We start from the raw sequence: 9,711 nt of genomic DNA on the forward strand, positions 1-9,711 counted from the left end.
CGGAGGAGCTGAGAGTGAACAGGCTTTGTCCACAGTGATCCACTAGATGATTAGGGTACATATAAAGCGGGAATGCAGCGTTCCGGTGGTTAAACAATCGGCATGGGGAGGTCAGCTCTTCCCATTTAAGTGGCCCCTACCCTCAGCTCAGGGCGCCATTCCTCTGAGGTTTCGCTTCCCTGAACTGCTATCCTCTGACCAGGTCTCCGGTGGCCATTTTTTCCAGACTCAGCCACAGCTCTCTAAGGGAAACGCAAGGTCCGGTCCCCCCCTACATACCTCTCCCTGGAGTCAGGTTATGTATTGCTATGCCTACCAGATGTTGATTCACTGACCACAGAATCTGTGTAGTTGATTGTAGTGCCATTCTGCAGTTATATTGTATTTCTGCCTTGTATGTGACTGATGCTAGTGCTGCCTGCCTGTTTATGTCTCTATACTGTCAGTATATATCTTTCCTGGCTTTGCCCTAACATACAGGTGTATTCAGGGTTTTTCCTAGTACCTCACATCTCTACAATAAATGTATTGGTGAGTGTTGTCACATACAGTTGGTTACTGCACAGTGCCATATTTGTGCTGTGTGCTCCTGTAGCTTGCCCAAGCCTAAGACAGGATCAGTATATTGCATTCCTACTTGTATCTTACATACCCAGTGGTTGCATTATACCCAGTGCCATATTGTGTGCTATACTACTCTACAGCTATGACTAGCAAAGGCAAGAGTAGCAAGCAAGACTCTGCACCCAGACTGCTTTCATGCAAATGATGTGCTGCAGACTTAAGTGAGGAGGATTTCATACAAGATGCGTTGTTAAATATTATACTCCACCCAGCCCATCAGACCCCCCTGGGCTTCCTTTTCTCAGGTGCTGTTTGCTATTGTGAATCCCCTAGCGTTACAGACTGTAATTCCCCCTATGGGGTTCCCACAACACGCCCTAATACCCCCTCTGGGGTTGCCACAACCGGTTCAGGCAATACAGCTACCGTCTGTGCCCCCTCTATGGGTAGACCTATTATCTAGCTCAGTACAAACTATGTTGCAAGATGAGAAGCCCCTACCCAGTAGCTTTCTAAGTGTCATGTTATCTTCACAATCCACGCAGCTCTCTGATTCTGAAGTGTCCTCTGAGGAGGCAGAAGATGCTGATCTCTACAACGAGTGTCAGTCTAAAATTAATATTCCTGCCTTGGTGCGAGCTGTTAGACCCATCTTACTAATAGAACATGACAAGCCAGCCCCTAAATCAAAACAACCACTGTTTGAATGACAAAGTGCCGTTAGCAGAGTTCCATCTAGCGGATCAATTAGCTGAACACATGGCGGCAGCCTGGCAGCCGCCTGGTAAGAGGTTTCAGCCCCAAAAACATCTGATCTCCTGTTATCCATTTCCTGCTGCTCACTGTTCAAAATAGGAGACTCCCCCTGCGGTGGATTTGCATGTTACCCGGTTAATTAAAACACGACATTGCCTATCCCTATGGTTTCCTCTTTGAAGGATCCTACGGATGGAAAGGTTGAATCTTGCCTTAAATCAATATACTCTTTCAGGTGCTGTTGCCCATCTGACCATGGCTATTGCATGGGTGGCTAAAGCTATAGAGAGCTGTGCTGATGCACTTGTAGACTCTTTTTTTTTTCCCTCAGATGCTTCTAGGGATCAGATGTCTTTCGTTGCTCCCATACGAGATGCAGCTTCCTATATTGGATAAGCGGCATTGGTTGCCAGTCTCCTAACCTCCATAGTCTCGGCCATGGCAGTGTCTGCCTGCCATACCCTGTAGCTACGCTCATGTAAGGTAGATGCGGACTCCAAGAAAGGCCTAGAAGTGTTGCCCTACAATGGGGAGATCTTGTTTGGCCCAGAACTTGACAAGATTGTAACCACATTGGCAGCCTCAAAAAATGCATTTCTGCCTTCAGCAACTACTACTGTAAAGCCTCGGACTACATCTTTTAGGTCCTTTTGTCCTCATGGAATACATAAAGGTCAGTCCTTTCTTAGGCAGTCGGCTTCCACTAGGGCCACCAAGCCCTGGACCACCAGACACCCTGCTTCAAAATCCGAGGATAATCCTTCAACCTGATGGGACGGGCCTCCATCTGGGGGATCCCAGAGTGGGAGGCCGACTTCTTCAGTTTCCCTAGTGCTTGTGTCAAACCACCACGCATGCTTGGGTAAGAGAAGTGGTCTCTCACAGGTACGTCCTCTCATTTCTTCGATGGCCACTCCACCAGTTTTTCTACACAGGCCCTCCTTCAGAACCAAGCAAGGCCTTTACAAATCCAGAAAGCCATACAGTCCTTGCTGCAAGCAGGGGTAATTGTGCCAGTCCCGCTATCTCAGCTGGGGACCGGTTACTATTCTACCCGCTTTCTGGGTCAAAAGCCGAATGGGTCTTATCGGCCTATCCTCAACCTCAAATCCCTGAACAAATTCCTCAGGTTACCCAGGTTCAGGATGAAAACCCTACGCTCTATCATCCTAGCTATGCAGCATGGGGGTTATATGGTATCTCTGGATATTCATGAGTCGTACCTATAGCGCCCTCACATCAGCGATATGTCCGGTTTGCTTTACTACAACAACACTTCCAATTTTAGGCTCTACCCTTTGGTCTAGCCAAAGCCCCACAGGTATAAATATATAAACCAATGCGCTCCAAGCTTATTGTGACTATCACCAATCACTTCACATAGATATAGAAAAAATTAAAAGGTATACAAGGAGCGCACTTCTGAAGTATAGTCAATTCCCTTAGTAGTTCATAAAGTTTAATCCAAAAAGCGGAACAATTAAAACTCCATGTAAGGTAATAAAGTCATATATCAGAAAAAAAAACATTATTCCTCACAGTTAATTGTTGCAGAAATAAAGATGCAATGTATCAATCCAGTAAGTCATGAAGATGTATCACAATGTTCCTGGTTCCTTCCTTTTATCTGTTTTTTTTCTACTTCAGGGTCCATAGGGTATCCACAGGATACCTTGGGGTATAGGTGATGACGTCAGGCATCGGGCACCATAGAGTTAAGTTTTTCAGCCTCCCAGGATGCACTAGGGTCCCCCTCCTATACCCCGCCCCCGAGCCAAGGCATCTCAGTTTTGTTTGGTGCCCGGCCGGAGTCTAATGGAACTGTTTAGAGGGGGGCTAGAATTGGCCCCTGAAGTTTTCTACAAGCACCTGTGGCTGCTCATCTGGATGGACAGTACTGACGTCCAAGCTGTCTTCCCTACACCCCCGCCGGTACTGATCCGGGGATGCTGGTAGGCATCTGGGGTCACAGCTAGCGGTGATCCCAGATGATTGGGACCATGGCCGGATTCAAGGGGGCAGCAGGTAAGCAGCGGGGTCCCGCGGTGGGTCCCTGCTGAACACATGGTCCAGAGTCCCCAGGCAGGGGGCTCCCTGGGGACTGGCTGCAGCGTGGAGCCAGGTTTCGGACATGCGCTTCCACTACCCCCCTGGGACAGCGGACCGCAGCTGAGCGGTATCGCTGCGGCGTCCCAGGGGTTAATTGCATGCCAGTGGAGCGCGCCTTCCCTGTAACACAGCCGGCGCCTCCCCTGCTGCACACAGCCCTCTCCGCTCTGCTGACTGGCCCTGTGGCAGCGCTCCTGGTCCAGGCCGGCCTCCTCTCTGCTCCTCAGTGGCCATCTTTTGCTGGAAGCATGGTGAGCACTGCTGGACGCTGAAGATCGGTGGCATCGCGGTCTGGGTCCCCCGGCATACCTCTCCTCCGTTGGTTCAGGGCTGTATGCAGCGCTGTGTCCTACCAGGCTCTGTGTCTGCGTAGTTGAGAATCAGTGCTGATAGTGCAGGAATTGATTTCTTTGCATTGTATGTGACTTCTGCTAGCGTCTGCTTGCCTGTACTTTCACTTTCTACTGTCAGCCTTTTCACTGTCCCTGTTCTTCTGCTAAAGCCCTTGCGGTGCGGTGCTTGCAGGGTGGTTCTCCCACTATACTAACAAGTATCAGTGAGAGGGGTCACATACTTACCATCATGTCTGAGAGTGACTTTCCTCCAGCTTTTGTGTACTAAGTGTAAGGTACCAATAGCGGAGGGGGAGGGTAACACGGAGGGGCTATGTCGGCAGTGTTATTTATTGGCGCGGCCAATTACCGTCACGGCTCCGGTACAGGAGCTGCCCTGGGCTTGTTTTGCCAAAGCGCTTACAATCCTCGTGGGCTAGTTAGCTCTGCAGCCTACCTTCCCACAGATGGGATTGTCCCAGCAGTCAGTGGTGTCATTGCCCATGCAGGGTTTCCCGAGACAATTGATGGTACCCCACTGTCTCCCTATTTCCCCTCCTCAGGTCTCTCAGGAGCCTGCGTGGGTTAATTAGCTGACTAGCTCTGTACAGCATTTGTCGGACGTGTTACAAGGGGAGTCTGTGTTGCGGCCTCACAAGCGGCCGGTGGCGTCTCTGTCTGCTCCTTATGAGGATCACGGGAAGTCCGATGATGGGGAGTTCTGGATCTTTCTGACCAAGAACCTCCCCGTACTAAAGAGTCAGACGCTAAGTCTAAGGTTTATATTCCTGGCCTTATTCGTGCAGTCCGCACTACTTTAGTTATTGAGGATGATGAGCCTCTGGTGTCAAAATCCAAATATGCCTTTTTCAAGGATATTAAGGGTGACGCCACAGTGTTTCCTCTTTCGGGTCAATTAGTGGACCACTTAGAGGAGGCGTAGAAACATCCAGGCAAACTGTATCAGCCTCAAAGGCGTTTAGCAGTGGCATATCCGTATGTAGACAATTATTTTGCTAAGTGGGAATCCCCGCCACAGGGGGATTCACATGTGACACGCCTGGTCCGAAGTGCCACGTTGCCCATGCCCTCCATGTCCTCCTTAAAGGATGCCTCGGACCGTCAGGTGGAAATCTGCCTAAAGTCCGTTTATTCCCTTGCCGGGGGGGGCAGCCAAGCCGGCTATGGCCATTTGTTGGGTAGCCAGAGCTATGGAGCGCTGGGCAGATACTTTAGAGGCGTCTTTCGCTTCCAACTGTTCGGCTGAACAGACAGAGTTGATAGGCAATCTCAGGGATTCGGCCACTTACATTAATGAAGCGGCTTTAGATATCAGTACCCTGACCTCACGGTTTTCTTCGGCTGCAGTGGCGGTTCGTCGCACCTTATGGTTGCGATCTTGGAAGGCGGACGCTGATTCCAAAAAGGGCCTGGAAGCCTTGCCTTTTAATGGAGAAGTCTTATTTGGTCCGGATCTGGACAAAATTGTAGCCATGCTGGCGGCAGCCAAATCGGCATGTCTCCCGTCTGCTGCAGTTCCTTCCAGTTCAGGTACGTCATCCTTTCGGCCTTACAGGGCCCAGGGTAGGCCTAAAGCACAGTCCTTTCCCCAACAGGCTGGCCCCAAGAAGTCGGCCAAGCCCCGGAAGCAGGCCTGGAGTACCAGACATCCGGGCCCTAAGTCCGATGACAATCCTGCGGCCTGACGGTCCGGGCCTCCCTTTGGGGGATCCCAAAGTGGGAGGCCGCCTGCTACGGTTCACCCAGTGTTGGTCGGTAACCACGACAGACAGTTGGGTTCACGAGGTGGTTTCTCACGGGTATGCCCTCTCCTTCCGGCACAGGCCCCCGTCCCGATTCCTGACCACTGGTCTTCCATCAGACTGGAACAAAGCCACGGAACTGTGGATGGTTTTGCACACTATGCTCCAGGCTGGAGTTATAGTGCCTGTTCCTTTTACCCAGAGGGGCCTGGGTTTCTATTCCAATCTTTTTTTGGTGCAGAAACCCAATTGGTCGTACCGTCCGATGCTCAACCTCAAAGCACTCAACAAGTCATTGCGGGTGACGAGGTTTCGGATGTAGACCCTACGGTCCATCATTCTGGCGCTGGAACCTGGGGATTACATGGTGTCGTTGGACATAACGGACGCTTATCTGCATGTCCCTATTCTTTCGCGCCATCAACAGTTCCTCAGGTTTGCAATCCGCAACGATCACTTCCAGTTCCGGGCGTTACCTTTTGGCCTGGCGACAGCACCACGTGTGTTCACCAAGGTGATGGCGGTCATATCGGCTTCCCTGCGGCTGCAGAGAATCCGCATGTTGCCGTACTTGGACGACCTACTGTTGGTAGCAGGATCTCCGGAGCTCCCTCTGTGCCATTTGGATCTGACGATTGCAGTACTGCAACGGCACGGCTGGTTGATAAACTGGCAAAAGTCCACCCTGATCCCGTCTCAGAGGATTCTGCACCTCGGAGCCTTGTTGGACTCCAGTCAGCAGCGGATCTTTGTGACGGGGGAAAAGATCTCTGCCTTGCAGTTGAGGGTGCGCAGTTGTCTGCAGAGTCGCCGGGTGTCTCTTCACTCGGCAATGAGGTTACTGGGCTCCATGGTGTCCGTATTCGACATGGTGGAATATGCCCAGTTTCACTCCAGACCTCTGCAGCAATTGATCCTGTCCAAATGGAATGGACTGCCTCAGAGTCTCAAATCCCAGACGATGGTGCTCACTCTGGAGGTTCGCCTGTCCCTTGCCTGGTGGTTGCAGACGACCAATCTCAACAAGGGTCGTCCGTTTTGGGTGCCGAACTGGGTATTATTGACAACGGACGCCAGTCTTCGGGGCTGCGGAGCGGTCACGGGTCCACACTTGTTCCAGGGCAGATGGACTCAGGCGGAAAAGGAGCTTCTGATAAACATCTTGGAACTCCGTGCCGTTTTCAATGCTCTCCAGCAGGCCCATCGGGTTCTCCAGGGTCATCCCATGCAGGTCCAGTCGGACAACGCCACCACCGTGGCTTACATAAATCGGTAAGGAGGAACCAGAAGTCGGGCTGCACTCGTAGAGGTGTCCTGCATTCTGATCTGGGTGGAGCGCAATCTCCTGGCCATATCAGCGGTATTCATCCCGGGAGTCCTCAATTGGGAGGCCGACTTTCTCAGTCGCCAGGACGTTCATCCGGGGGAATGGTCTCTGCACCAGGATGTCTTTCAACTTCTGGTGGACAGGTGGGGTCTTCCAGAGATCGACCTCATGGCGTCACGGCACAACAACAAGTTGCCGGTGTTCGGGTCTCGCACAAGAGACTAAAAGGCGTCTCTGGTGGATGCTCTGTCCGTCTGGTGGACGTTCCGGTTTGCTTATCTCTCCTCCGTTTTCCCTTCTTCCATGGGTAATCCGGAAATTCAAACAGGAAGGAGGGATGCTCCTGTTGATAGCTCCCGCGTGGCCCAGACGGCACTGGTTCTCAGACCTTCAGGGTCTGTCCGTGGACATTCCTCTGCAGTTGCTGCTACGACCGGACCTACTGTCACAGGATCTTGTCTTCACCCGGACCTGACTCGGCTGTCTTTGACGGCGTGGCTGTTGAGACGGCCATGTTAAGGTCCAGGGGGTTTTCCAGCTCTGTAGTACGCACTATGCTGAGAGCTCGAAAACCGTCTTCTGCAAGAATATACCATCATGTGTGGCATACGTTCTTCCAATGGTGTCGACTGAGAAGTAATGCACCTCGGGAGTTCCGTCTGTCTATAGGCGGGACTAGACCATGGGCTTCGCCTTGCTTCTTTGAAGGTGCAGGTTTCTGCCCTGTCTGACTGGTTCCATCGTAGGATTGCTACGATCCCTGATGTGCGCACCTTTATGCAAGGTGTTCTTCGAATCCAGCCACCATTTGTTCCACCGGTGGCGCCTTGGGATTTGGCGGTGGTCCTGAGGGCTCTCCAGGGACCACCGTTTGAACCACTGGGCTCAGTGGATCTTAAATGGCTGACAACCAAAACAGTTTTCCTTCTGGCCATCGCTTCGGCCAGACGTGTTTCTGATTTAGGGGCTCTGTCTTGTAGACCCCCTTTCTTGATTTTTCATGGGAACAGGGCGGTGCTGCGCATTCGTCCTGATTTTCTTCCCAAAGTTGTTTCCCGGTTTCATATAAACGAGGAAATCATTGTGCCGGCTTTCAGTGGGTGAGGCCACTTTGGACGTTGTGCGGGCCTTAAAGATTTATGTTGACCGCACTTCTTCGTTTCGGAAGTCTGACGCCTTGTTTGTCCTCTATGGCTTCCGTAAAAAGGCTTGGCCTGTTTCAAAGCAAACTTTGGCAGGTTGGATCCGTATGGCAATTTCAGAAACTTATCTTCATGAAGGCCTGACGGTTCCTTCCTCTGTGAGGGCTCTTTCCACTAGGTCTGTGGGTCCTTCGTGGGCAGCTCGACGTGGTGCCTCTGCAGTCCAGATCTGCAAGGCTGCCACGTGGTCCTCTGTCCATACCTTTGTGAGGTATTATGCGTTTGATGCCTTTGCCTCTCAGGATGCTTCCTTTGGGCGGCAGATTCTCCTTTCAGCACAGGAGCGTCCCCACCCTTGAAGGATACTGCTTTGGGACATCCCCAAGGTATCCTGTGTATACCCTATGGACCCTGAAGTAGAAAATATGAGATATGGTAAGAACTTACCCTTGTTATCTCTATTTCTACGTAGTCCATAGGGTTCCACAGGACTCCCGCCCTGTCGCACCTGTGCTGCAGATGGGCGTTGCTCTGGTCACCGGTTTTTCCGTCTCCCTCTGGTGAGAATGTGATTCTTGTGTGTCCAGATCTTTTTTTCTCTCTCTTCCTTCTCCTCCTCTGGCCTATGGCTTGGTACGTAACTGAGATGCCTTGGCTCGGGGGCGGGGTATAGGAGGGGGACCCTAGTGCATCCTGGGAGGCTGAAAACTTAACTCTATGGTGCCCGATGCCTGACGTCATCACCTATACCCCAAGGTATCCTGTGGAACCCTATGGACTTCGTAGAAATAGAGATAACAAAGGTAAGTTTTTACCATATCTCATATTTTTCAAAACTTTAACCCCTCTGTGTCAATGATATGCAAAATAAAGTAGGGGGGACACACATTGTGTAAAACCAAACTCATTTATTAATCAAAATTAAAAAGATAAAATGGCTGTGTACCATAAAAGACCTTTTTTGAAAGGTGCAATATATCACATATAGGGGAAATGTATGAGGGGCCGCTCAAGTCAAAATTACAGCTTTCTGGATATGTCCTATACCTAAATTATTGCTTTCTGGATATGACGTATGCTGAAATGGATATGACGTATGATGAAATGGATATGACGTATGCTGAAATGGATATGACGTTTGCTGAAATGGATATGACGTATACTGAAATGGATATGACATATGCTGAAATGGATATCACCTATAGTGAAATGGATATGACCTATGCTGAAATGGATATGACAGTGCCAGCCAATCACAGCTCTACTATATAAGCAGGGCTCCTGGGAAGGAAGAGCAGGAGTACAGTGTGGCAGAGCTGGAAAGGGGAGGTGAGTGCTAACACCATAGTCAGTGGTGTAATAACTTTTGCTGTGCTGATGATGGTAATGTAACACATAACTACTACTGCATGTACTATTAGTTATAGCTACAGATAGGAGACTGCCTCTTTTCAGCTTTTTTCTCCTGTGTGGATCGTTCTCCTGCTGCAGGCAGATTATGTATTAATGTTACTTTCACTTTCCTTTCTGTCCTCATTCTCTCTCATCTCAGCTCTTTCTTTACTCTCCTTTCTCTTCTTTATCTATGTCTGATTTCTTGACAGTGCCCCTGGTCCCTGCTCATGTTAGGGAGTGCCCTGACTCCCAGCAAGATGGCTCCTTCATAATCCAGCAGGTGCGGTAGGATTCCCCTGTTGTCTGGCTAGATGTACTGTTAC

Source organism: Taudactylus pleione, unplaced genomic scaffold (assembly GCF_031769625.1).
Source record: "Taudactylus pleione unplaced genomic scaffold, aTauple2 ptg001075l, whole genome shotgun sequence".
NCBI classification, from domain to species: Eukaryota; Metazoa; Chordata; class Amphibia; order Anura; family Myobatrachidae; genus Taudactylus; species Taudactylus pleione.